This window comes from Amaranthus tricolor, chromosome 14 (genome assembly GCF_026212465.1).
Source record: "Amaranthus tricolor cultivar Red isolate AtriRed21 chromosome 14, ASM2621246v1, whole genome shotgun sequence".
Lineage (NCBI taxonomy): Eukaryota > Viridiplantae > Streptophyta > Magnoliopsida > Caryophyllales > Amaranthaceae > Amaranthus > Amaranthus tricolor.
This window is the reverse complement of record NC_080060.1, coordinates 12,541,244-12,549,441: the sequence shown is the minus strand read 5'-3', so window position 1 is coordinate 12,549,441 and position 8,198 is coordinate 12,541,244.

Below are 8,198 nucleotides of genomic sequence, written 5' to 3'. Positions count from 1 at the left end.
CATGAAACAACACATAAATTGATACCGAGATCGAAAAACCCAATTCCACAACCCTAAGGCTGGAAAAAAGAAAGCACACTTGAAAAAAATGATAATGAATGTAGAGTAAAAACATACCTGAAAAAACTTTCTTATTGGCAAATAAAAAACTTTTTCATTCACCAGAAAAAACCAAAATACATCAAGGCAGGGAAAATTCAGCTTTTCTTATTTGCATCAGTGTGGAAACGAGGCCCAATTACTATGAAGGGTTTCCTCGTCCCACTCTTCATTTGCATAAAAAAGTATCAAAAGGAAACAAAAAAAAAAAACCAGCAGCAGCTGCACCAAACTCAAGCAAGCACCATGAAGCAGAATGAGCAGAATGTCTCTGCCTCCTTCAACATTGCAAGAACAGCCCAAAACAACCTCAGAAAACAGTGCTTGTGGTGCTGCACAGAATCAGCAATGCATCGGACCAGCAAATCAGGAACCACATAATCACAATGAACAGAATATCTCTGCCTCCTTCATCAGTGCAAGAAACAACCCAAATCAAACCTCAAAATTAGCACAGCGATAATCAATGGATTGAAAACGAAGACCAACCTCTTTTTGAATCTGAATAACAATGTGACTTGGACGAGGCACCATATGTTCCCAAACAGCAGTGTTTCTACTCCTCCAAATAGCATAGACTGAGCAAGCATAGATAGAGCACATGGCCTCCTGTTGTTTTTTCTTAAGTTTCCGTTTGCGGAAGTCCATTGCGGCAATGTGTTTGAAACGAAAACCCACCCATGCGTCTAGACCATCAAGGCATTTCCTACTAAAGGGACAATCGAAAAAAAGGTGACGAACCGTTTCCTTAGTTGTTGCACACAAAGGACAAAGATCATCATTTGTTACACCCATCGCAAGGAGTTTATCCTTGGTTTTAAGCTTTCCTAAAGCCATAAGCCAAACACAATCGGTGTCGTGGGATAGACATTCTATTCCACACCACGAATCTCCAACGAACTTTGTGAAAGGTCTTGAAGGAAGAGAAGTTACAAAAGAAAAGAGTGGAAATTTGTTTGTTCAATTCTTGTTAGTGGTATGTGGCAGTTGAGAGGTGAGTTTTTTTAGGGAATTTCACATTTAGGTTTTGGGGAAAAAAATGAGATGCTTACCCCTTTTTTTAATGCCATTACGTTTTCATTTCTCCTACCAAATAACCCTATAATCATTTTCTTTTTCTTTTTTCAAATTGAAAGCATTCTTGAAGTTAATGATGTTTTCTTGTGAGATGTCTTGTTTTCAACTATTTTTTATTGAATGCTTTTTTAATATTATTTTTTTTTAGTTTTTTGGAAAGTCTAACCACTCCTTAAATGGTAGTGGTGTCGGGTGTAGCTTTTAATATCAATTTAACTTGATATTTTATTTGCATTTCGCTTTACTAGGTTTTAGAAGTCTGGAATTTTTGTTTAGTATTTACGTATGACTATATTATTGTCAGGTATGAAGACCGAACTTGGTTGTAAGATGCGTCCAAATATGATTTACCATCCCATCTCTGAATCTAATGAGAACCGACGACCTATAAACTTCAAGTCTGTGATGACAATCACATCTCTGAATCCATGATTTGTTTCAACATATGAATGTGGTGAATTCAACAATTAAAAAGAGCATGTGTGCATGGATATTTTACTACGTAAGTGGTTATGCAACAAGAAGTTGCTTAGAGTTAAAAGAAATCTCATCATTCAACATATCAGTTTTGATTAGATGGTTAATTTTGCCAGTTTGCTTGGAGAGAAGCTGAAATTACTAGCTTAATTTGAGTAGGTTAAGGAGTCCTTTATGTAGTAGGATTTATTTACGCTTGAGCATGTTCAAGTATAAATATCCCATTATTCTACTAATAAAATATAGATTTGTGATTTATGAAAAAAGTGAGTTTATTCTCTTCTTGTTTGTGAGCGATCAAACAAAAAAACCCCTTAGAGTGTGTTCAATCATTCTAAAACCTTTAAATAGGTTAATAAAATCTACTAAAAGGGAAGCAGACTATATCACGTATCACTCTATAAATTAAGTAGTTTTCCGCCTAAACTCTACTAGAATGATAAAATTTATTTCTAAAAAATAATAGTAAGTGTCAAGATATCATATGATATGATGTGACACTTTAAAGCAATATAATATGATGACAATTTAGAATCCAGAATAATATAATATATTAACAATTAATGAAGTGACAATTCAAAATAATATAATAATCAATTAAGAAAAATTGCATATAAATAAAATATAAAATATAAAATACATTATTCCTAAAATTACATATATTACATGATAACACATTTGTTAATAATTTTTGATGTAGTAAAAGATTACATAAAAAAAAATAATTCTAGTACATCATAATGCAATATAAATGGCAATTAGTATTCTCAATTGATTACAATATACATATATAAAGAATCTGCCATAATATCAATTGTTTACTGCTGGATTTTAAAATATTCTGACATAAAAAAAAGATTTTCATATCTTCCTTCAATCGAGTAACTAAAAATAAGGGTTTCCTTTAAACCCTAACATTCATTATAAATACATAATCATGAATTCTTAACAATTTTTATTAAAGAGCATTAAAAATAAAATCCCCTAAGTACCTGCTGTTATGGCCCAAAAAATCCATATAATTAAAGAAATTAATGGGGACACTAGAAGAAGGAGAATTGAGATTAGAGCTATGTATGTATGGCGCACTTTTGAGCAAAAATGGTGAAGTGAATGGTGTGCACATAATAGCGTAGAAGTAAAAATGAGAAAAAGAGTCTAGAAAGAGAAATAAAAATTGAGAAAACAAAAGAAAGTTGAAAGGAATATGTACATAAATTCAATTTAATATTGGGCATAATCTGGCGAAAAGATTCAAAATTCATCACATTCATGAACCCATATGAATTTCTACATGATGTTTTCAATCATAAAAGTATATAATTTCCAACAATCTTAGAACAATACTAAAAAAAATAATATACAACAGAAATTAAACAAATGGAGAAGGTTGTACCTAGATCTCAGGGGTCTAAAATTCTTCAGTCTGACAAACTTCATGTGAAGAAGCAAGACCCAAAAACTGTTAAAATAATCTAGAAAAATTTAGGATTTTAATTGAATATAAAAATATCTAAACTAAAGAATTAAAAAATAAAAATATTTAAGATAATATAATGGAAGATCCTAGAAAAAGTAATAAAAAAATAAAAATATCTAAGATATTTTAGTAAACTTGTAACCAAATTCAACACTATAAATACCCATTGATGTAATCAATTTTTGTGCAATGAAGAACAATATTCATTCTACATATTCACTCATCTTCCTTTCCAAATAAATCCATTCACTATTTTACCATCTAAATTTTCTTACATTTGGTATCAAGAGCTAATTAAAACCAAGACCTCCAAACAACTTAAACACATTAACCAACATACTACACAATAAAATAAACCTCTAACCACAAAATAAAAAATGACCTCAACCACTAATTACCCCCAAGTTAATTGGGTTCCCACATTTAAGGGAGAAAAATATGAACAATGGGCTATGCAAATGAGGTCAATATTTATCTCCCAAGATTTATGAGAATTAGTACAAGAAAGTTACGAGCAACCACTCAAAGATGACACTAAAGAGTCATCTTGGGATGAAACAAAAATAAAACAATATAAACAAAATAGGATAAGGGATAACTATGCCCTATCCCTATTATATCGTGGAGTCGACGAGGCAATACTTACGACGATCATGCCTGCAAAAACAGCTACGGGGGCTTGGAGGATCCTGGAGACAAAATACAGAGGTTCCGAAGAGGTAATTCTTTTTAAACTCCAATCACTATGGAGAGAATTTGATAATCTATTAATGGCAGAAAATGAAACAATACATTCATTTTTGACCGAGTCACTAATATAGTTTATCAAATAAGATCAAATGGTGGTAAAATAGAAGATGAAAATGTGATTCGAAAAATATTAAGGAGTCTATCACAAAAATATAACATTATTGCCACAACAATAGAAGAAGTTAACAAGAAAAATTTATCTCAATTAAGTATACTCGAATTAATGGGATCATTACTTGCACATGACACTAGTGGAAAAAAACGTATTTGTTGCTCATCATTTGCTGCGGTTTATTTATATTCGCAGCAATAAAGAGGAAAATTAATAAGAAAAAAAAAAAACTATAAGTGCTGCGGTTAACCACAGGACCGCAGCAAATAGCCTTCAAAACTAATTAATTGCTGCGGTTAAGGCCAAACCACAGCAAATAGCTCTTTGGAAATTCGTTAATTGCTTCGGTTTTTCATGAACCGCAGCAAATAAAGCTTCAAAATCAACAAAATTGCTCCGGTTTCCTTTGAACCGCAGCAAATAACCTTTGGAATTTTAAGAAAACCCGCCATTATCGATTATCAGTTTCTTTTATTTCACAATAAACCCTCACAAAACCCTTTTGTTCTCTCAAAAACGATTAAACTACTGCTGCCTTTTTTGTTCTCTCAAACGAATACCCATTCTTTGTTCCCTCAAAACCCATACGTTTGCTACTGCTGCTTTGTTCTCTCAATCAAACGTTTGCTTACTGTACGTGTTCATCTTCATTTTCATTCACAAACGAACCCAGAACAAACGTTTGCTTGTTCTACTGAGTGCGCATTCTTCAAAACCGTTGTTTGAAATCAAAGGCATTTGCTTGTTCATCTTCAAAACTCACGAATTAAGGTAGTATTTCTCTTTTTAATTTCAATAAGCATTGAAATATCTCATTGTTGCTTACTGTTCTTGTTGCTGGTCGCATTGCTTTGTTCTTGTTGCTGGTCGCATTTAATGTCAAAACCCTTCTGTTCTTGTTGCTTTGTTCTAATGTAGATCATGATCGAAACAAAGAAATGAAAATATCGTTTAGAGATAGGTATGGTCTGTATGATATCGTTTAGAAATGAAAATATGGTATGGTCTGTATGTTCTTGTTGCTTTGATATGTATGATATATATACACACACACACACACACACACACACACACATATATATATATATATATATATATATATATATATATATATATATATATATATATATATACATATATATATATATATATATATATATATATATACATATATATATATATATATATATATATATATACATATATATATATATATATATATATACATATATATATATATATATATATATACATATATATATATATATATATATACATATATATATATATATATATATATATATATATATATATATATATATATATATATATATATACATATATATATATATATATATATATATATATATATATATATATATATATATATATATATATATATCTATATATAAATATCTATATATATATATATATCTATATATAAATATATATATATATATATATATATATATATATATATATATATAAATATATATATATATATATATATATATATATATATATATATATATATATATATATATATATATATATATATATATATATATATATATATATATATATATATATATATATATATATATATATATATATATATATATATATATATATATATATATATATGGCATGCATTGTGAATTACGTTTAGATGATAGATACTAGTTACTAGATAGACTATGGCATGTATTGTGAATTGGTTATAGTTGTGTTAGAGAACTACCCACTTGTGATCATCGTAGAATTAAAAGGGTCGAGGGAATGAACGATATATTAGTGCAACTTGAACTTTGTTAATGATAAGTAGACTATGAAATGTATTGTGATTTGTTTAAGGTTAAGTTAGTGAGCTTCTCACCATCTTGATTTTCACTTGGAAAAGTTAGAGTAAATATGTTTTTAGGAATGTGGTTTGTTGTTTATTATTTATATTGTGGTTTGTGGTTTGTTAATTAATTATTAGCATATTTAGTAATTATGTTTATTATAAATAAGTATATATGTTTAAAAGTTGTGTATTAATTTTGTTTTGAATCAATTAATCACACTAATTAGGATGACAAACGATCGTTCTTGGATGTATGGAAGCATTGAATCGTCGGAATTTATTGATGGCGTATTAGAATTTTGTAGTATTGCGGTTGAACATCAAGTTAGGACGGGGGGAGTTGGTTTTTATTGCCCATGTGTCAGTTGTGGCAATGTATCAAAGGTAGATAGTGTTGATATCCTTAGGGAGCACATACTTCGACGTGGGTTTAGGCCTCAATATCATGTTTGGGTTTGGCATGGTGAGGAGGGAGTTTACAAAGAGAAAAGTGTTGTTGAGGACGTCAATAATGTGGCCGATGTCACTGAGGATGTAGTAGATCATGTTGATGGGTATGAGACAGATGAAGAGAATGTCGATGAGGATGTGGATCGTGTTGATGAGATGATGGAGGGAGTCGAAGATGAGTTAGGAAAACGTCCTCGTGTTTTTGACTTGTTGACAGAGGCTTCTCAAAAGCCTTTGTACCCTGGATGTACAAAGTTCACCAAACTAACAGCAGTGTTGACAATTTTCAACATTAAGTCAAAGTTCAATTGGAGTGACGCTAGTTTCACAATGTTATTAGAAGCGTTAGGTGAGTTGCTTTCTGAGGGAAATGAACTTCCAAAGTCGACATATTATGCCAAAAAGCTCATGTGTCCTTTCGGCTTAGAGTACCAGAAGATTCATGCGTGTCCGAATGATTGTGTGTTGTATCGGAATGAAAACGAGAACTTAGAAGAGTGTCCTAGGTGTGGGTTATCGCGCTACAAGCGTAAAGGGGCTCGGGATGCTAAAGGGCCCCCGGCTAAGGTATTGTGGTATCTTCCAATAATACCTAGATTCAAGCGCTTGTTTTCTATAAAGAAAGATGCGTTAAATTTGAGGTGGCATGCAGATAGGGTGAAGAAAGGTCACTTGCTCACACATCCATCTGATTCTCCGGAGTGGAAGAGTATTGATAGGTTGCATAAGACTTTTGGTGATGAGGTTCGTAATTTAAGGCTCGGACTGTGTACGGATGGAATGAACCCGTTCGGCAATCTTAGTTCTCAACATAGTACTTGGCCGGTACTTTTAGTGATCTATAATTTGCCACCTTGGTTGTGTATGAAGCGTAAGTACATAATGCTTTCGCTTCTTATCTCGGGTCCTAAACAACCTGGCAGTGACATAGATGTGTATCTTGCACCTCTCGTTGAGGATTTGAGAAAGATGTGGGATGAAGGCGTTTCAGTGTTTGATGCATATGCTAATGAGGAGTTCACCTTGCGTGCAATGCTTTTATGCACCGTTAATGATTTTCCGGCATATGGCAACTTATCAGGGTATAAGAACAAAGGGAAGAAAGCATGCCCGATATGTATCGATGACATGGAATCCACGTGGATTCCTAAGTGCAAACACGTATTCATGCACCATCGAAAGTTCCTCCCACGAGACCACCAATATCGTAAGAAGAAAAAGTTGTTCAATGGGGAGGTTGAGGACCGTGTAGCTCGTCGACCGTTGACCGGTTATGAGGTTTATGAACAGGTTAAGGGAGTTGAGACTGCATTTGGTAAAACGGGGCAAGTGCAAGGAGGTGAAGGCCGATTATGGAAAAAAGAATCAATCTTTTGGAAGCTTCCATATTGGAGAGATCTACAAGTTAGGCATTGTCTTGACGTTATGCATATAGAGAAAAATGTATGCGATGCCATACTCGGGACTCTCATGAACATTCCGGGTAAGACAAAAGATGTTAGGGCCGTGCGAGATTGGTTTGAATGTAAGGGTCTTCGTCCGGAGTTGTGGGCACATGTTAAGGTGAGTAAGAAAAGAAATAGAGCTGATGATGAAGTTGGTGACAATAAGAAGAAGATGCTTAATGACAAAGTTTATTTGCCTCCAGCTTGCTACACATTGTCCAAAGCAGAGAAGCGGACATTTTGTGAGTGTTTGTATGGCATTAAGGTTCCGTCTGGGTACTCATCCAACATGAAGAGATTTGTTAGCCTAAATGGTGAGCTGAAGTTGGGAAGCATGAAATCTCACGATTGCCATGTAATGATGCAAGTCTTCTTACCAATTGCAATCCGTGGAATACTGCCAAAACATGTGAGATATGCTATTACCGAGCTATGTTCGTTCTTCAACACAATTTATAGTAA